At 43.8% G+C, this 21,810-nt stretch overlaps 1 protein-coding gene and 1 long non-coding RNA gene across 16 annotated transcripts in view; both read right to left on the bottom strand.

Annotated features, from left to right (window-relative positions):
- LRRFIP1 (LRR binding FLII interacting protein 1) overlaps window positions 1–21,810 on the bottom strand; it is a 110,544-nt gene that overhangs the window by 75,735 nt on the left and 12,999 nt on the right. Inside the window, exon 1 of one of the 15 annotated variants that reach the window (XR_005820898.1) lies at window positions 18,872–18,893. The exons of 13 other annotated variants lie outside the window; for them this stretch is intronic. The gene's annotated coding sequence lies outside the window, so the exon portion shown is untranslated. Of the gene's footprint in view, window positions 1–18,871; window positions 18,894–21,810 lie in introns of those variants that run through there. One more of the 15 variants, XR_005820891.1, reaches the window with a different exon arrangement.
- LOC121071968 lies at window positions 223–9,180 on the bottom strand. The gene is made up of 3 exons (XR_005820903.1): window positions 8,001–9,180; window positions 6,758–7,108; window positions 223–1,754 (listed from the first exon to the last, which is right to left on the bottom strand). It is a non-coding gene; the product is annotated as an uncharacterized LOC121071968 (long non-coding RNA).

Below are 21,810 nucleotides of genomic sequence, written 5' to 3' on the forward strand. Positions count from 1 at the left end.
AAGATTACTGATACTGCCTTAGGAGGACTGAAAATACTGCAGAGGACTGAAAATACTGCAGACCAAGCAAAGCACACGATCGGCTATGCAGAAAACATTACACAGCTACAATAGATGATGAGTATCAAATTAGAGAGCACAGGAAGGAGGGGAAATAAAATGCTAGTGAAAAATAAAAGTCTGGAATTGGGAAAAAGGCTTAATAAAAGTACAGGAGACAAGTGCCTATGACACCCAAGCTTTAATAGTTCCAGTTCCTGTATACAAACTGTTATTCCTTAGGATTAACTCAGGAATGAAAGAAACTTGTTGCTCCTCTTCCCTGTTTATTAAGTGTCTGTTTTATATCTGTTTGAACAAAACAAGGCCAGCCACTGCTACAGCCAGTTACATAGTGTTACTCCTGCAGCAAAGGCAGAAACAGCTCAACACGAACAAAGACCAAATTTTAAATCCAGTAAATCATTAGTAAAAGAAAATCCACGTGGATTATTTTTTAAAATAGCATCCACCAATAGGTCATAGTGAACCTACAGATACCGATTTTATTTATTATTCCTCTCTCAATTGAATGCTACGGGTTAACCGTGCAGGTAGAGGCTTTTTCATTTGCAAAGACAATGTCACTCCATCTAACTGGGAAGCAGAGCTCACCTACAGAAGGCACAGCCCCCAGGGCACCAATTGCATCTCTGGATTTTCTGCGTGAGGAGCCCTCAGAGAGCCAGACCAAAAGAAGGCAGAGCTAGAGCTGAGGCAGGAGAAGTGTTTTCAGAAAAAGTTGTTATTCATCACATCGCATGGAGTTGGCCACACCAAGTACGAGACAGAAAAGCTTCCAACGCCCAGACAAACTGTATCAGTACTCTGAGGTGGTGCAAGACTGGAGTTAGATCATGTGAACTGCTGGTATTTGAGAATCACACTCATGTGGGGCCCTCATGTTGTGCAATAGGTCAGAACAATTTGTCTCACTACGTTTCAGTAGGAAGCTTTTGGAGAGCTTCATGCCAAGAGCTAGGCAGTGAAGTTGCACAGGTCTTTGCCATCAATTAGGAGCAATTCAGAACTTCACTGTGCTTCAATTCCTTGCCCAGAGAACAGAGATTACACATCCCTCTGGAGGAAAACCAACGCACGAGGGAGTAGTTTGAAATCTTCACACAACATTACCCAAGTTTTACGCCAGCAGAACAACTGAGAAACTCCAAGAAAAGATTAATCTTCTGCACAGTTAAGTCGTTTGTATTGAGTGGGCATATGGGAGAGCACACGGGAAGGAAACATTGCTCTTGTTTGGAATTTAGCTTTCAGAAGCAACTTGTGTAATACAGCAGCTCTCTGCGATTGCAGAGGGTTATTGCTCGAGCAATAGCCCACAAACTGCAATGCAGAAGTGCTGACAGCAGGAGAAGAGGTATGAGAGAGAGTGTAATTCGGTCAGTATATCACACACTTGCCAAGTCCAAAAGAGACAAGTGTCATGATACAGACTTGTCTCTACTTTTATAAAAAAAACCAATCATACTAAATGCCAACAGCACAGCAGTGCAAGTTCCTGAAAAAAATAGGAAGAAAATGCTTTTTGAAAAAATAAATCAGTCCTCTTGAAATAAAAGAATGTTCTAATTTCCCATTATGCAGTGAGGCAAGTCTTCAGGTCAGTATCTCATCGAGAAGGTCACAGGAGTCCTGGAGATGAACTACTCCATACAGTAAGGCCAAGAATGAACTTCTAGCTTGTTCAAGCTGTCCTGAAACCCACAAGAGAGAGTAGCAATCAAACAAAGCAAACATTTTGTTTCTAAAGAGACAATACTTCACTTACACAAAGCTGGATCCCTGAATTTCCAGCATGTGTTTAGTTACCTGAAAATTCAGTCACTGAGGATGTAGATGAAGATTATTAGCTCTTTTTAAACTGACCTCAGGAGAACAGAGAGGATAAGAGACCACAGAAGAAGGTATATGCCTCTGTATTCCTACTGAGGACATGGTAATTCAGCCTTCCTTAAATTATTACCCCTAACAACAGCATTTCAACCACGTATGCAAAGAATAATAATAAAAAAAGCAGAAGCAAACCAGCAAAGGTGGCAGAAGGAAAGGGATGTTTAGTTTGTATTAAGCTTCTATGCCCTCCCCCCAGAGAAATGCAAATCCTACCTAACTTCATTTTGCCAGTAATTTATTTTTGGTATCCTCATTCTCGGCTTCAATGCTTTCAAAGAGCTCTAACAAAATCTATGCTTTTTTTTTTGTTTTGTTAAATACCAGCCATCCAAAAGGTATTGGCTTCTGCACTCAGCACTTCACTACAGCAGGAAAAAAAAAAAACACACAACATATTAGGAGGTTTGAAAGTGCTCACAATATTGTTTCTTGCAGGCTGCCACAGCCATTTGACAGCTCTGTTTGTGAGTAAGACAGCAGAGCATTTTGGTGACAGTTCTGCTGCTTTACGTAGGAGCACCTGGGAGTTCAGAGTCTGGGGACTTGGCTAAATCCTCCTGCTGAGGCAGAACCTCCCACAGCACTCGCCTCCTGCCTCCCTGCCCAGTATTTTGGGAACCGTCTCACTCACCAGATGGAAGGCGCAGGAGCAGGCTGGACAGTGGGAGCACCCTGTTGGCACCCACCTGCTGCAGGGATGTCGAGGCTTGTGGGGGCAACGTCCTGGCCCTCCAGGAATGGGTCCCGTACACGCTCATGGCTCCAACAGGGGCTCCCTGAGAGCTCGGACGGCCCCTCGTGCTTCCCTGGCTTTTTAATCCAGCTGTCACGGATGCAGAGTTACTCGGAGCCACAGACATACACAACACACCTGGTTTTACAGGCATGTCTGAGGGTATGAGCTTTGCCAGTGTGTTGAAAAATATTAATGTCAAGTATTATTAATGAGCACAAGGCAGCTCGCTACTAGAGCCAGAGTAGGCTTTTAGATTATGCAACAAAAAACAGTGAAGTTATACACGGTTATACAACTTCCATTTGTTTTCCTAGGTCTGACAGCAGGTCAGGATTTTTTATGGGCAGTGACATCTCAGAAAAGATTCACAGCAATTTATCAAAGGCCTTAACGATGCCTACAGCCACATCACCTTGCACAGCCAGCTAGTACAAGGGTTTAGTGTTTAAACCAAATAAAACGCAGAGAGACCGCCTCCAAGAGCCCTCCACGTCACCAGAAGCAGTGATAATGTAGCAGGTAGTAATCGCCCGTGGCTCCTGAACACCAATTAAGCAGGGAAGTAACAGAGCTCCTGGAAACCAGAGCTGCTGCCTGTGAGGAAAAACATCTTGCGGTCACTGAAAATTCCCCATGACCTTTCACAAAGAAACAAACACAGATAAATCAGTTTGTCCCTGCTGAGCTCCCAATCAGGCTCTGCCCACCTGCTCCTCCCTGGCAGTCGCATGAGGATATTGCAGCCACGTACTTTATGAAGCACTCCTGTCTCCCGCAAGGCAGCGTGAGGATGAAAATCCATGCTTGTCCGGCCAATTTAAAAGAAAATAAGAGATCAATCAGTCGAGACTTAAGGGAATGAATGGCAGACTTGTCCAGCAGCTCACAGCAAAGACTGGCAAAGGAAGCAGCACTACCTGACCATCTTAAATGATTCTTTGAGAGACCTAAGAATTGCTGCTAATCAATAATTGTCTAAAAACGGTATGAATAAATTTAAGATAAATTGACTTATGGAGGGACTTGCTTGTCTTTCATTTGGAGAGCATTTTAAATACAGTATACAGAATCTGCAGACATTGCCTGTATCTACGGAGCACAACTTGCTGGGAATGGAAGCAGTAAATATAGCATACAGATTGGACGTACTCCATCTACAAGTAACTGAGAAAGCCTATTTTCACCTCGCAAAAGCATTTAGCACTACTTTATGTCTAGCCAATGCTGAGGAACAGGCTTGTGAGCTATTTATACTCAGAGATAAAGGTGCCAAAAAAGGTTTTAAAAAACCTTGAGGTCATCAAGCCTCGCTCTATCTAGGAGATGCAGCGTTCTAGCTACACAGCCCATCTTTTGCTAGGAGCTGTATGAAGGAGCAGAAGAAGTTGTACCAGGGAAGTGATGCTCAGTTTCTCTGAAAAAACTCTTAAACAAGTGAATACGGAAGCTGGACATGCTGAGTATTTGGCCAACATGTGAACGCATTCAGCTTATCCATTAGGTAACAGCAGGTTTAGGATTTCTGCTACATAAAACATGTGGAGCTGCATAATTTTACACCATCACGCAATTAATGAACAGTCACCTCACAGCTGGTTAGCAGCACCACAAAAAAAAAATCACATCACTGCTCCACTCACACAAAGAAAAGGCTGCAGAATTATATGGTTATTAACTCAATAGGGCTTTTGTAATTCTGACAACGTCAAGGTTATCTGAAAACAGCCTCGAACGTTCAGAGGACTCGTTCCAGTTGCGCTAACGGCTCTCCGGCAAATGCCACAGTCAGCAAAGTCAGCTTCACTGCAAGCCTGTGGTACCAAGATGGGGAAAGCCATCCGAGCGTAACTGGTTGTGCACATCCCATACTGTCCGCAGCAAGTCTGGGAAAAGCAAGGCAAGCTGTCTTCAGACGGGCTAAGTTCTAGTACATGGCAAGATTTATGACAGAGGTAAGGACAACGAACACAGTCCAGGTTTTGACAGATATGCCATTATAACCGTGCTGCTGCAAGCAAAATGCTCAGAGGTGCTCACGGGGCTGAAAGAGCACCTCTCAGACCACCACGGGGTGACACACCACACCTGCAGTGACACTACAGCTACTGGCCTGGCAGCTACCAGCACAGAAGGAAACACGAGGCCCAGAACATCGATCCCAAAGGCACGCTCGATAACCAGGAGGCAGAACGTCAAGTAATATTTTTAAGTCTGTCAAATACCCCATGCCCCAAATAAGCCCCATACCCCATTCCCCAGCCAGCAGCTTCTTCCCAGAACAGCTGGCAGCCACCCAGCTTATCATGGACACGGCTGCTTTGCAGGTGCATTGTGTCCAAGCTTTACCTGGGAGACGACACTTCTAAATGCCATTACAGAGGAGAACCAGCCACCTGAATGCCCACTGCAAAGGATGCAACGCCTACACCACAAGCATACATTGCTGATGCTTTCAAGTCTGCCTCTCTGGTGGCCACTTGGAAGCAGAAATTATTTGTCATGATTTGGCCTCCCCTGACAGAAGATTTTCCCACTAAAACACGAGGAAGCCAACTAATATTAAGAGACCATCATGAAATTCCCCTTGGTTTGCTCGCCAGGCTCAGGTTTAACACATGTGGAGATAAAACACCCCGATTAAGCGTAATGGAATATCACTACAGCCCTGTTGCAGTATTTACTCTCTGCAAAGATATCCATTTCTGCTCTCTTATTTATACAAAATCCTGTTAACTGTTCACATTTTGGTGGCACACAGAGACCAACCGAGATCACAACTCACCTGCATTAAGCCAAGAGGATCAAATCTTTCATTAAATGAGCGTATGAATCCACACCTCAGCTGACTAACCCTGCCAATGCTGTCCTGTATTGCTGAACAGTTCTTAACTCCTTCACAGCGCTGACACTAAAAGGAAAATACATTGGTGAGCACCCCCTACCAGCTTCAGCTGGAACAGCCACACTTCAACATGCAACAAGTCCTCAGCACAGGTTCCTTGCCACTCGTTTGGCACAACTGATTACTAAGCAGGTCTGAAACTCTTGACTAGAGGTTTATGCCCTGCAACACACTGTAGTTGTTACAGACAATGCAGATCAAGTAGGACACTGGTACCGTTACTGGATCGACAGTGCCCAAATCATCCAGCACCCCCATTAAAATCATTTCTTAGTCAATCAGGATGCTTGCACTGCAGCACACTTCTCATGCTATTCGGGTGTTGTTCTGACAATAGTTTATCAATAGCAAAGCAGGTGACAGCCTTCGCATGCTGCTACCAGAATCCATTCCTCCCTTTCACGGGGATTCACACAGCGCAGCTCCTAGCAAAGAAAGCAAGCCTTCTGCTGCAGTCGCAGTGAGACAACATACTCCCATCTCCTTCCAAAAAAACAACCACACAACTTACACCCTAGCTGTCTTTTCTATGAGGACATTAAAGGACACACAAACCATTTAGCGCCTTTCCCTCCTCAGGTAGCTTCAGTTAGCCCCGTAAATTTTGAGTAAGTATACTGCTGAGAGCATTGATCATCTGCCCCACATAAGACGATATCTATTCGACCTTTTAAATTCTGCTGTGATATCGCATCTGACCCAACAACAGCCATCCCTCAGCACCACCAAGCCAGATGAAGGGTTTGCCTTCCCTTAATGATGTGCAGCATTGAACTTCTGCCATGTACTTACATCAATTTCGCTGGAGTGGAAAGAACTCTAAATAGGCTGATTATCATCAATCCCATAAAAACCTCTGTCCCGAGGATCAATGAAGTGCACAGCTCAGCCCACAGAGGCAGCTGCAGAAGCTGGCATGGTGAAGGCTGTGACTTTTACAAGAGGAATTCACACATTTCTCCCCTGCTGAACCAGTGCCTGCTGCGCCATTCCCCTTTCACAGCTCGTGGGCAGGCACCTCTTGATCCGATCTCCTTAGGGCATTAACACACACTGCCAGCAAGGCAGCTGCCACTCGCCCCGCTGCGTCCTAAGGGACAAGGAAAGCTCCATTCTTAACGAGGTGGATACGAGCGACAAGGGACAGATGGCAGAGGCATACTCACCATGTGCTTCTCTTTCAGCAGGAGACACGCTGCTCCACAGATCTGTTGCACTAAAAAGCAAAATCAATCTGACTTGGAGTGCTTGCTGATTCCAGGGGATACTCCTGGACCAGATTGCCGTCCACTTCTCCTTCGCTCAGCTCTCAAACCCAGCAGCAGAGGAACAACAGAAGGCTGCACACCGCTCCTGCCTCATCCACGAGCTATCCTGTAGGTTGGTAAGGAAACGATTGCTGTTCGTTCCCCTGCAGTATCTCAGCAAGAAAAAAAAATGGCCATCTTTTCATCACGTTCCTGCTGTGAAGTTTCCCCATGACAACCCAGCTGATTTGTGCAACGGTATTTCTGTATCTAACAAAAGGAACAAAAGATCGGGAACAAAAGAAAAACTGAGTAAGAGAGGTAAAAAAATCTACTGCTGGAAATATGACTGAATTGTTATAAATGGAGTCCGACTTTTTTATAAAGAGTACAGGCTGCACAACCAGCATGTTCTTTGACTTGCACTAAATACAAGTACCTGGCAGACAGGGAAGAAATGAGAATAAGTACAGTTTATTGCAAGATTGAAGACCTGATCTAGTTGTGAGACTAATGAGGAAAAAACAAATTTAACTGCTGACCTATAGTTCTAAAATTAGTTTGTTAAAATGCATTTACTACAAGCTAGGAGCAAATGCCATTCAGATGACATGAAACTCAAAATAGGGCTCTAGAAAGCCGTGCGTGTTTCCCGTAGCACGCACCACCCTCCAAAACTAGATTTCTTCATGTCTAGAAGGTATTGATGCTCTTCAGTTACATGCTGCTAGGGCTTGTACGGGCTCTTTTAAGTGCTGTTTATGCTATGGCAACCTAAGTCCCCAACTTTGTAATGCCTCGGTGATATGAAGCACAAGCACTGTGGCTCAGCTGAATCCAGCAGGACTGCCCACAGCCTTGAAACTAAAACCACATGTTCAACTGTCAATAGAGGCAGAGGTCTGGTAAGTATAGCTTGAATATTATATCCCTGATCCTCAAGGAGCACCAGAATTAACAGTATGCAACTGTGCTTTCTCTACTGCACAAGCTGTGTATAAAAATAGTCTTTTCTCCTTCAATCAGCCTTTCATTCTTCGCAGTGACATTTAAACCTTTTATGCTACAGGGGTGTTTCATCCTGAATTTGACACAGTTCTTGCTCGTTGTATCCTTCACATGTGTTCACTGAAACCCTAAAAGGGCATCGCATTAGGCTCACACTGCTTGCACCTCTCAGACACCCTCAGTCCCAGCCCTCCAGGCAATGGTCCATCCACACATTACTGGGCTTTCTAAGAAACTGTTTCAAAGAGAAGACAAAACACAGTTAAATACAAGAAGCTTAAGAAATCTTTATTTTTGTTTAAAATGTACAGACTGATTCTCTTCTCATTACCACTGTCACCAGTGAATGCTCAGACCAGAAGCGATGAAAGTTGCTTTTAATTCCTATACCCTTTAATACCTATACCTAGATTTTCAATCTCACGGACACAAACCTTCAAGAGTCATTTATCTAAAACATTCAGAGAACACAGGACCCGTACAATAGTCTCACTGTTAAACCCTTGGTTACTGAAAGGAAAGAGTGGGGTGTTTTGCTTCGGTGAGCCCTGATGGGTTGAAGCCATGCTGGAGAGGGGGGCACAGCCTGAGCTTCCCCTCTAAGGTCTCCAAGCTGAGCCTTAACTGCATGAAGCAAGAAGGAATGTAGACAACTGCAGGGATAGGGGCATGTCAGAGGTGGTTTGGGGAGACCTAGTAGGTCAAGAAAAGATTTTTAAGGATCTGACCCTTTTGACTTCCAATTCCCCACGAGTCAATAGGCTTTAAAAAGCTCATGCTGCTCCAGAAAATCTATGGACAAAGTGGTCTGAAGGAAGTGGTTATTAAGCTCTATCAACACAGAGATATTTATAGAATACTATATTTTAAGAAGGGCAGTGTCTTCATTTTTCCAAGTTTAAGTTTAAACCAACATCAACAACAGTCTACGTTAAAACTTGTTTTTAAAAAATACATTTAAAGAAAATGCCCGCTATACCAACAGTTAAGCAGAGTCTAATAATGTTTTGGTTATTATTTTTTTTATATTTGTAACTGACACTCAGTTTGCTCACATACCTGAGTATTTAATAGTCCAAACAGAAGAACAAGTGGCTCACAAAAGCAACTAACATGCTAAAGTAAGTCCTTCTCTCACCCTGCTTAAGCAGAAGATAAGATCTGTAACTCTGGGAGCAGCAGCAGCAGTTCAGCCCTACAAAGGAAAATCTATACAGCCTAAATTCTTCATGAGCGCTTGATTTCACCTGAAAGAGTGGTTTTATTCTCAACTTCAGGGCTGGAAGCCACAAGAGCATTTATGCTGTAAAAAGCTTCTCAGAAGCACAGCAATATATTCTTGCTTCCACTAGAAAAAACAGCACCTGCCTAAATTTCACTTCCTTTGCACAGAAATAAGGCTCTTGCATACTAGGGAACACAGTTCAACTGAACACGAGGGTCTGAAAGCATTTTTCAGCTCATCTCCCCGACTCCTTCTGCAGATGGGCTCTCCAACGCCACAGGCCTCACCAGCTTCAGCAGTTTGGCTGGTTCTGGACTTGTGCAGACCTGTGGAAGCTACAGAAGATAAGTCATCTCCAGCAGTTAGCCCGCACTTATTCTCAGTGCTTCCTCCTCTGGTCTGCACCACTCTGCTTACCCTTTCAGGGACGACTGCAACACCCTCTCCTCAGCTATCACATCCCTAGGTGGAGGTGGAAGGGAAGCAAGTAGCCATCTAGTTCAGAAATAAACCAATTAGTTCATCTTGATGACTTATTTGTTAACTTAGAAAATGAGGTATGAACCCCATCTTGAAATTCAAGAGTTGCTAATGGGTAAAATACCAAAGTGTAAACTGTAAGGAACAAGTTGAGGTTAATTTAATTGATGATAGACAGAACTAGGAAGACACTGCAATTTATCAGTTCCCCAAAAACTGTGTGACTGTTTCGGGTGTTTTCCATTCCCTCATGCAACCAAGACAGAAATACAGGCATAATGACTACAGGTACAACGACACACAAGTGTTTCCATAGTGCAGAAAAAGGAATCTCAGACTTAGTCAAGCATATCAACCATAGTTGTTTTTTTGTGGTTAAAAATCTACAAATGAACATCCTGTATTTTAATGAACAAAACATTAAATAACTCACATTTAACCCTAAATTAAACTGAATAAATGCCAGAGGGACAGGACCAAGACAGCCTTATGGCCTAGAATTTCAGCATCATCTTCTTGATAAGGTCATTCAGAGGAAGTTGTAAAAATACTCTCCCTCCCTCACTTACACGGGGTTTGTGGTGAGTAGGTAGGTGGTGATTACCTTTCCACTACGAGGAAGAACACTAACCAACAGCCTGCTCACAAGCCTGCCCCTCAGACCGAGATTATTCCAGTGCGAGCAAAAGGCCACGATCTTGAGATCTGTACAAAGCCACAAAGAGAGGGAGCCTGAACTCCTCTCACCGAGAAGTCCCCAGCAGCTTCAAGAACCTATCCCAAGGTTGACAGTCAGGTTTCTTTTCTGCATCTGCTCAGTCCTAAGCATTGCTGCAAGCATCCAACTGCAACAGCATCTGCCTTGGTACCGATACAGATCTGGCAGCTCAAGATCCCACTAACAATTGTCTAAGGCCTTCATTCCCTTCCACGGTATCATTTAAGTTTATTGCAGGTGCTAAGGTAACTCATTTCTGCATTCAGACAGCTGTATTCAAGTATCCTCTACGTCAAATCTGCAGTCTAAGGAGAAGTGAGTGGAATACAAGTAGCAAAAGACCGATGTGGAGTTACCTAATTCAGCATTCACTTTGGGCTGAAAAGTGTCAGCTGTTGAAAGTGCAAGCTGCCAGAAAAGATTTCCTCTGAAATCCTACTTGGTAATGGTCATCTCAGTACATGTGCCAGCACTGCCTCTCTCATTTCCAGAAATCTGCCTAAAATCTGGATGTTCACGTTCACAGAATCATTACTAATTTAAGCGGTTCCAACTGAGCAGCTAAAATTGAGTAATTCTTCTAAATTCCAATGTGGTAGTAAGAGGAAAATTATTTTTCCATGTGCTCAGATATTTACACAGCCTTACTTTTGGTATGGTAAGCTCTTTAGCTCTTTAAGGATTTATATTCAAGCTATAGCAGAGGAAAAGGAAAATATGCTGCACCATACATTCCTGGTAAACCAACTGTGGCTTTGAATGCCATACTTCGTATATGTACACTCATTAAGAAGCAATTTTACCTGAATAAGCTGCAGCTAAAAAAAAAAAAAACAAACAAAAACAGTTAATAAGACTGAACTAATGTTAACTCTAATCTACAAGTGAATATTTTTTCTATTTTCTGTTCTGATTCAGAAAAGTACTTTGACTTTTGTTGGAGGTAGCATCAGAACGAACCCATGCTGTGTTCCCTTGGTCATGTTAGTTTTGTCCTGTCCTTTAAGGGCTCACCATCATGGTTCTGCAACAATGCACTGTCTGAGTATCTGCTTTTCCAGAGGAAAAGCCGGATAGCAGGGCAATGCCAGATGATAAACCACTATCATCATGACTTTTGGAAGGAAAAAAAAAAAAAATTAACTATAACGTAACTTTCACAGATCATGAGCTGCTTTTTTTCAGAAAACCTTGGCTCCTCTGCAAGCAATCAGTGCCTCGCTCTCCCCCTCAGCCTGCAATCTCTTGGCCTTTCAGGCAAAATTTCAACATTTTGCCAACTAATTGTGCACTAAATGAAAAGCAGGTATCCACCTCATTTTGGTATTCAGCCTTCATCTGCAGCCCAGCAGACTGAGCAAACCACAGCACCCCAAGTGCACTGTGGACACCATCAGATCACCAATCTGCTTTCCATTATGGACTGCCCCACGTACAGATGGAACTCATTAAAAGAAGCAGTGTGGCAAAAGGCAAGCCATTCACACGATAGCAGAGGGCTGCAGCTGTTGACCAACTCAGCCATCCCCAAATAACTCTCGTAACTCCAGCATGTAACACAACCCTGCCTTATTTGTCCACCTCGGACTGCAGGAAACTCTCACCCTTCCTTTCCAAGAGGGAATGGGTAAATAGAGTAGATCAGATTCAAGATGACGTAAGTAACTTGTCCTTCATGACTTCAAAAATCCAAGCAGAGAGCAGGGTTGCCCAGTCCTGCTACGACAAGTCTCAAGCAGAGTCTCTTTGCTCGTCCGGAGCTACAGAAGACCATAACACATGTAACACATTCACCGCGAGAAAGGAGGGGAAAAAAAGCAAAGTGAAAGTTCAGTTTAATTTTAGAAACTGATTTCCACTTCCCCCTGTGAATCACAAGAAGCCTTGCCTTAAAGGCCCTTCCTTTTGTCAAGCCCAAAGTCTTCGCTTTCACGAAAGGTAAAGCTGCTTCAACTCACTGCCATAAAATGTTTCGTGTTGAAAAGCCAAAAACCATCACAAAAGGCAGCTTTGTATTAAGGGCTGGACAGACTATACAGCTGCATTTACACAAATTAGGAGAGTTTTTCTGAGTATTGTTTTTACACTCCAGAAATTCAACACTCATATGAGTAAATACACCCAGCATATTGACTATTATCAAATTATCCTATACAATTACTAATTTTAATGCACTCTGTATGCAAACATTATTATTTCTTCCAACTAGAAGTATCGATAAAACCTTTCCCTGAAAGCTGCCACTTTCTCTGTGAGGTTTTGTTTAATTACAGTTCTGCTAGAGCCTATTGTTCCTCATCAACATAACTTAATCTTTACTTCTCCAACATGCAATTTGCTTTAATTACATGGCAAATACCGATAAGGCCCTTAACATTAATTATGAGAGCCAGAGAGGTCTTTACATCAATTACTAGTACAAACCAAAGCTGTGAGCAATTCTTTCTTTTAAAAGAAAAAAGAACTGATTTGATGACCTACCCTACCGAATTGCTCAGGACACTGGTGCCACGTCCCTGCGTACAATCACGTCGGGTGACAGCTGAATGCACGTGTCAGGGCTCTGCAGGCAGGGAGACTGCCGTACTGGGGACCTGCAGCTGCAAGGACCACAAACTGGTAGGACTGAGGCTGGATCAGGTCCAGGTTTTAGGCTCAGTTATTTCTAAGTCCTCCAGATTTCACAAAATTATCTCACAGACCAACCTTGAGAAATTACTGTTTTGTTCCACCACATGCCAATGTTAGCAGCGTAACTTCCAGATGTCTCCAACGAATCCGGTACAAGCCTTGACCACTGTATGAAGCGATGAGCATGGGTCCCTCTTCTCTTAGGTGCGTGTTTTTTTCAGCCCTCAGGTGTCATTTTCAAGGTCTCTTTTTGATGACACTCCAGCTTTAGATGGCTAGTGATTGCAACAGGACCTTATAAAAGAAATTAGCTAAGCTTTCAGCCTTCCCACATGGGGAAAAACAACAACAAAACACAACTACGTCCACGGAGCAAAGCTCCACTCTAGATTTCCACTGTTATTCAGCCTTTTACCAGAAGTAAACGTGCACAGATTTACTTCCAACTAGAGCTCATTCAGAGATGTATGCCATTTGCTGCCAGCGACTGAGCTACGACCTTGCCCCTTTCCTTGCACACCCTTCCCACATCCAGCTTTGTCACCTCGAGAACGGAGGCATAGATCAAGCTGATAGTTTCGCTCCTGCACTTTACCAGGATCCTTTTACAGCTCTTTAAAAGAGCTGTGAGACTACTGCTGAACACTCACTGCCTAAACCCTCTACAACTAAATCAAGAGAAGAGTCAGGGTGCCAAAAGTCTTGGATGCTAGGAAGTGCCTCTGGTCCAAACACAGCGATAAAAGGTGCGCTACATACAGAAGCGGCCAGAACTACTAGGAGTTATCTTGGCCTGTCCTGTCTACTCTTTCAGCTCATTCATCAACTCATCAGTTCTACTGATTCTCTTCTCTGAAGTAAGTATTTTAAATCATACAGTTTGAACTTGCCAAACCTTCAGGGACAGGACACGACAACTTCCTAAATGTGTACTAGAATTAAAAAAATATTAAGAGGAGCAGGAAGTCTGCAAAGCACAAAGGCTTGTTTTCTGTAGATTTTTATTAATAAATCAGCATTGCTTCTAAATGTGTACCCTGTCCTCTAGTAGTATCATAATACAATAGCCACCACACGAAGGAGCTTATATTAGCACTAAGTAGGGCCAGTACAGGTTTTGCTCTGGTTTACAGAGAGCAATTCCACCCAGTGCAATGGCTGTGTAATCGATTTCAGACGCCAAAAGACCAGCACTAGGTTAAAGCCATCCTAACGAGGACACAGGAGGGGCTGGACGCATCAAGGTTAACCTTCCAGTCAATTCACCTCGGTAACGATGCCTCATATGTGGCTTCTCACCTTGCCAACTGCAGGTAGGAAAGGCAGCGCAGCCTTTCTCATTGTGCTTCACCAAAGCCCAAAACACCCAAAGCACGAGCCAGCAGCTCTGCACACCTGGAAGGCTGGAAAGCAGCACGGTGGGATTCAAGAAGCAGGGGACAGCAATGATGTGCCATTCCCGGGCTCTGCTCGCACACCTGCACTAGTCAGGCAAGACTTACACACCCAGTTTTCCCATCTCGTGCAGAAGGGCCACTGCTGCACTGGATGAACCTCCAGGTGCCTGGATGAGGAATGATGCCCAGAGAGGGCACAAATCCCAAGCAGCTGTTACAAACCAATGCCAGCACTTTGCTCTCAAAGACATTTTTAAGGCAGATGCATCCCTCCTTTTCCTCCTCCCCTTCTGCATGATCACAACTTATTTTTCCTTTTCTCCCCTCCCCAAATAAGCATTGCAGTTGTAAAACATGGCATTTGGACTGCCCCAACAGCACAGATTTTCCCATGGTACTCTGCCAGGGTCACTTTGCTCTTTGTTTGAGTCACCGTTCGAGAGGGTAGCTCGCTCTCCATTTCCATTCCGTCCTTACCCTTTCTCCTGGAATTTCCAACAGTGCTGTGTTAGAAAAAGTGAGACATCTGACTACAACAGGCCCTTGTAGTTCTCTGCACTTCTTGAAGCTGTAACAAAAAAAGACTACAACTTTTTGATTTGATGAGCTTGGAATATTCCCTAACACAGGCAGCTGACACGAGTGTGAAAACGAGAAAGCAGTTGCACAGCACATTGATTATCTTCTAAAAGCAGGAACACTGAAAAGCGTTCAAGCAAAACAAATGCCGAGCACTCTGACATCTAACTGTTGAAGCATTTGATGGCATTGCCATGATTTTCTCCCATGCCCCTGAACTAGCCCATTTCTAAAATAAGCACTGCTTGACAAACTAAAAAGGCTTCTAGGAAGCTATAATTTTTTTCTTTTTTTATCTTGGGGTTTCATATTTATGTAGCATAATCTCACTGCATAAGCAAGCAAACAGGATGAGGAGATAAACCACCATAGTGTAACTGCATCGCTGTGCTCACGCTGCCTCCAGCTTGCAGATTTTTTATTTCAGATGGACCTTTATGGCAATAGCTTGATTTTATTTTTTATTTTAAAAAAAGCCTGTAGCTGGCAATGGTCAGTACAATCTTCTGAGGGTGCCCGGCTCCAATACAACGTGGGAAAGGAAAGAAGATCTGAAGGCAGCACACATCCATTGAGAGGCACAACATCACGCAACGCAGCGGCATCGCTGGACTCCTGAACAAGCCAAGGCCTCTTGGCATCCCATTAAGGAAACAACACCCAGCAGTCAGAAACCTGCGTACAAATTATTTCTGCTCCTCGGAGATAGAAAGGTTGAATTCAGCAGAATTAAGACCAGCAGCTGATGAGTAAGAGCGCAGAAGCTGGCCAACAGCCATCACTTCAGGGAATAGAAATATTTACTGCAGACTCCCACCCAGCCTAAGTATTTGAACGCGTAATAAAAATAGGTCTAGCTTGAGAACTATTGTGCAAGAAAAGTTATTTCAAATTAATGCTCAAGAGAACAGAAGCCTGTCAACAAGACCCGCTGCCTTCTCCAAACACAAATCCCACTCTTGTACTTTACAAGGTGTTCCCTGTACAACTTGGTCACGCCGCAGACAAAACGCGCTGTGATGCTGCAGAGTTTGAAATTCAATCCATTTACACAACTGTCCCGGTTTGGCAGTGCTAGGCTTAATATTACGTCCCGTTACACCCAGCCTGCCTGCACTCCTGCTGTACAGCTGATGCAAAAGCAGCAGTTTGACACAAAAAAGAGCATATAAGGATTGCACAACTACTGTATTAGCCATTTCTAAAGCAAGAATGCAATTCAGCCTAGGGTATTGGGCATCTGGATTGCCCTTCTGTGCCATTCCACACTTTCCCTCTTTTACCCAGTAACCATCCAGGACCAAACCCAGGCCGAGTAATGGCTTGCTGTGCCTCAGATGGCATTCTGTCAAGCTCAGCATGTTGCAGAGCATGCTAGGGGCAGCGGGTTGTTGCTATATATAACTGCCTATCTGGTGTACAGCCTGTCTGACATTGAAGGCGAGTTCTCCTGGGTGGAAAAAATTTGTTTCATCTTCCTTTGGATTTACTTTTACACAACCAAAGCGCAGCACAATCTGGAGGAATATGAGTGCTTGTAGGACAGAAATGAAAACATGATCCAGGCTTTGGGAAGACTCATGACACCTACCACTTATACCTGACCATTTAATTGCCTTAAGTCAGTAAAAGCTTTCATAAAGCAAGCAACAGCATGGTAAAAATGAAGATTTGAGCAGAGTGGAAGGCAAAACACCGCAGCAGCTAAAGTTACACTACATTTGGTAGCCGCTGGCTCCAGCACCAGCCCTCACCATCTTCTGGGCTCTGTGGTGTCAGCTCACCATCTTCTGTGTCCCCAGACCCTTTCCTTTGAGAAACAACATCCGTAAAATGCACCCAAGAAACCTTCAATAATAGAAGCATGGGGTTTTTAACCTACCTAGAAATAAATATGCCTAAGGTTTCCTCCCCCACCACCTAGCCATAACACATGATGCGGTATGTAAGAGCCCACAGGCCTTACCCCAGATTGCTCCTGGATCTGCACGACTCCTGCATGATATTTCCCTAATGAAATGACCATGACACAACCCTAATCCTTACCCCAGATTGCTCCTGGATCTGCACAACTGCTCCATGCTATCTCCTGCAATGCCCATGGTGCAAGTTTGAGGAATTTGGGGAAGTTTCATGTCAAAAAAATCAGGTGAAAAAAAAAAAAAGGGCTCTGTCCTGACCACACAGCACGGCATTTACTCATCAGGAGCTACACTGCACGTTTATTTAAAGAAAAACCATGACAGTGTTCCTTTCAGTCTTATTTTTCCAGATTGCATAGTCAAAATCAATCACCGATACTGCCTTAACAGTCGATCTGTTTTTAAACTGTTAGGGTGTCAAAATTGTTATTATTATCTGTACTAAGCATTTCCAACAGTTTTGAATCTCAATCCCACAGTTCACTGGCAGCAAGTCAAAAATCATGTGTTGGGATGCTTGATGTGAGCTTCTCACAATAAGATAGATACGCAAAGTTTATCTCCAAAAATGTAACTTTTTTTTTCTTAAAAACACAGAATAATGCTATATAAACCATTAAAAATGTGGACACTTTACAGTGGCTTGAACATCCTTTTAAAAGGAAAACAAACAACAATGCAAGACAGCCTTGCGTTTACGTAAAAGTTTTCATTTGGACTCAGCAGGACTTTGCTTTCCCAGCCATGTATTTAAAAAAAACAACCACTATTCTCCTTCCTTGTTTAAGAGCCTTTTTCCCTGGAAAGGGCTGACCTGAACTTCAGGGTATTAGAAAAGCCCTTTTCTATTTACAGTTCAGTACTTTAGGAAGTGGGAGTTTCAAACACAAACATTCAAGTACGGTGTCAGCTCAATCTTTGCTTACAGAGCACCTGCAATAAGTAAGGTATCTGCAAACTACCCCAAATTAGTTCCTCACTCCTTCCAGGTGTGCTGCCATTTTCTGGCACAGACTACTAACAAACAGGGCCGCCTTTAATGCTACGTTCCTACCTGGCCCCAACCAAGAGAGAGACAAAACAGTATGCTTTTAACACGTAGCATTAATATTCAAAACTGGGGATGACCTCTAGAGCACCTCGGGTGGAACGTCCTCATCCACAAGCAGATTTAATTAAATTTAGCTCTTTACCCTGATTAGAGTTTATAGAGCAATCTGGCAATAGACCATTTGACTATGTTTACAATCTGTTTTGTTGGTCTACAGCATGCTGGTTCCAAGTTGCAAGGCACTGTTTTTCATCACCTCTCCAAATACATCAGCTTCAGATTAAATGTTAAGAAGTACCTAGAGTCATCGTAAGGACTGGAGATGATCAGAAGTACAATACAGCAATTACAGGAAGGGATCTGCAAGAGATATCACCAGAAGACTCTCATTTTTGCTTTTTTATACACACACATATATACACAAGAGAACTGCAAAAACTGTCATGTTTCCATGCCCCCCACTACTTTGTGGGCTCTGTTACATGTGCAAAGAAGTTTTTGGGGACAGTTGCACGCAATTCTTCAACCATCACCACCTCCCTGCAGTGGGACCTGGCACAGGCTGAAATTCCTGATTTGCAGCATCAAGCAGAGAAATGCCAAGAACTGCTTGTGCAAACCTGAGTTCAGGGAAAGCGCCGATATCCGGAGAAACCACCTCAACAAAGCCTGGTGAAATTGCCTTTTCACGTCAGTGCAGCTGTACACTACTGTAGTAGAAGGTCCCTCTGCTACACTCTGTGCTTTACCAGATTTTTCATCCTTTCAACAAGGACACTGAACGTCACACATGCAGTCGCAGCACTCTAACCATGGCTCCTATGGACAAAAGCCAACTTCCACACTGAGTTTGCAGAAAAAACAGGGAGAAGAAATTTCAGAGAAAACATTTCAAAAATTCACGCTTCAAGCAATTTTAAACAGACTTGTGAAAAAATCATTTAAAAAGTTACACTATCTTCTCTCTCTCTCTCTGTCACCATTACAGCTATTTCTTTTTTTAATCTACAAGGTGCTCTTACCTGGTCAGTGGATAGGAATCACCCTCTCGTTTGCTATCGTTTCACGACCCATTCCCTCGCGTTAAGAAAAATTCCATCAGAGAGCCAGGACATGTCAAGACAACTTGCACCGAGCGAGATGGCGCTGAACAACCCAGTGGCTCCGATTAAAGCTGAAAAACCAGCCTTGTTTAAGAAATGATTGGACAGCTTTTGCGTGGGGGTGGGAGAGGATTACTGGAGCCAAACTGGGTCTGAGCTATGCTGGATTACCTGACGAGCCTGCATCCTAACAGACACAGGCAACAAGGGGACTGCAGGCACTGCTGGGGGATGCAAATGGCCTTCGTGGCTATTTGCTAGCATTCCTGAAATCCAGGCATGCCACTTGGGATATGCTAAAGGCACTGCCAACAGCACGGAGGTGCAGCCCTGCCCAGAGCCTGGGCATTACCCCAGCAGATGGGACTGCAGTTGGATCCTCCGTCTCGCAGTCTCAAAGATCGTGTCACAGAGTTTAACGTGGGGAACAGCTGGTTTAGGAAACTGGCACGCAACACGAAGCGTTGTGAGAGTGGGATAGACCTGCAGCAAAGGATCAGTCCTTGGGAACCGTGTTCTTGTAGAGGAAATTACAACAAAAGCCCGGTACTTACAATTCCCTACCAGCTTCTGAGGTGTGCCAAGCAACCTTAGAAGTGCTGCAGGTAAGGTTTTTGCACTTGATCCTTCTGTTCACAGACCCACTGATCTTCACTGTCTACATTTGCAGATTTCTCTCCATTAGATGGCAACGAATTCTGGGCTACCAGGTGCCTTTCTGCTAGCAGAGATGACTTCCAGGCTGTCTGACAGTGTGTGCTTATTCCATCGGCGATATAAAAGTGCCTCCCCAGCACACAAAGAACCGTTCTTTGCTTGCTCTAATAAGGTTGCTCGTTTTTTTCCCAGGGTAATTAGACAAGAATGCAGAAACATTACTAAAAACACTGTATAGCCACTTAAAAACACTCTACATCTACCAACATCATCCCTTGTATCCGCATACAAGTGCTCTGTTTCCCAGAGCCCCTAGATTCCTCCACAGTTCATGTAAAGGTTAGGTCACATCTCTGCTTCAATGCACTCACTGCACGTCGGGACAGATTTAAATTTCGTATTTAATAGACAATGGAATAGCATGACCCTTGGGTATCACAAGAACGTCCCAAAAGCCCACTTCAATTTTCAACAGATGCTGATTCAATGTATTTGTCAACATAAATCCTCTTAGAGCTCAGCAACACGTCCAGCAGTCGAGCCCAGCACACACACATCTCATATGGGAGAGCGGATATTTTAAAGAGAGCAGTGTATGGGAAATGCACAGTTGCACAGCAGTGCAATAGGGCTGGCTGCAGACCATCCAAATTTAAACAGACATTTCCTGGAAGCACATAAAGTTAGTTCTACTATTTTCCTAGCGGCAACTGCAAGGACTTCGAGTTTACAATCAGAGAGAAACAACAAGTGATTACACAGACAAAAAACAAAAAACACAGGGAGCCATTATCTGTTATTATTTGTAACCAGCAAGAGCAAATATTTCACCTTTCCAAGTGAAGACTGCAGTACTTGGGCACCAGTGTAAGCAGCCCTATCTTAACCATGCTTTCAAAGAGAATCTGAAGTGATGTGTGTTTTAAAAAGGAAGGGAAAAATGTATGGACTTCTGTTCCCTGACAGAGCCCGGGGACCTTTCTGTATATGAAGCACACCAAGAGCCTTTCCCTACGCTCCTGGCATCCCAGGATGCCAGCTGATAAACTCTCCATAATTAGAAGAGCCAAGTGGGGATGTCTGAAATCCATCTGGCCTGAGGGAGCCTGACCCAGCTCTCAGGGTGCCAGATACTCCTGTATTCCGTTTCTGTCTGCTCGATGAGGCTGGCCAAAGCAGACAGGAGGGACAGACTCATCTAAATTTAGTATTCAAATGTGGGGATTAAAGAAAGTGTATTTTGAGACATAGGAAGTACTTAAAAGAGGAAGGCAGAGAAAAAAATAAATATTAAATTTAAATCAGAGACTGGTGAAAGGGAAGGTCAACAGTGTGTAAGAGCAGAGACCAAGAGGGAAGCAGCACTGTTCCTACAATTTCTTTGTCTGGGCAGAAATCCAGATTGAAGGCATCTGCAGGACCACGAGTACAACCTGCCAGTAGTTACCAGCGAGACCACTCACGACAGAGGCAGTATCACTTCGTCACAGGCAACACTAAAAGGCAAGTCACCAACCAACCAGCCAAACCAGCAGAGGTACGAATGAGCTGCTTCTGTGGAAGTCACTTTCAGTAAGCTGGGAACATCCTCGGTCTCCTTTCTGAGAAAGATAAATCAATGACAAGTGACATTAAAAACTGCAGGCTGCAACGTTTATGGTGGGGAAAAACCCAGCCCTCAGAGCCTATTTTGGAGGAAGACAGAAGTAATTGGTGACTCTGTCCCGCTTGTTTCTTTGGCAGAAGCTTGTATTCAAACTCTCTAGTCTCATTCACAGATAACATAAACCTTCGGGCAGCTGAGGAAAGCAAATTGCTGCTCTGAAATCCTAACTATTGTTTTTGCATTTCTTCACACGCCAATGATAACAAGCACTGCCCTGCCTAATTGCCAGGTATCAGAAATAGGAACACAGAGGTGGTGATGCACCTGGCAATTTTGGTTTACCAAAGGCTCCGATTTCTTGTACAGCAACATATAATACAAAAATAAAATCTAAATATTTTTCCTCAAAGAGTACAGCTCACAAAGCATCGAAGAACTAGAATCCAACCTGAGTTTTTGCAATTATGCTGTCAAGATGAAGCTGTCTCACAAAAGAAACATTCACCTTGCACACAAAAGCAGTGTTGGAAGGAGAACAGAGCTGTGAACAAACCAGCCAGGAGCTAGAAGCATCAGCAAACGACCAGGCTTCCTC

Source organism: Cygnus olor, chromosome 6 (assembly GCF_009769625.2).
Source record: "Cygnus olor isolate bCygOlo1 chromosome 6, bCygOlo1.pri.v2, whole genome shotgun sequence".
Taxonomy (NCBI): Eukaryota; Metazoa; Chordata; class Aves; order Anseriformes; family Anatidae; genus Cygnus; species Cygnus olor.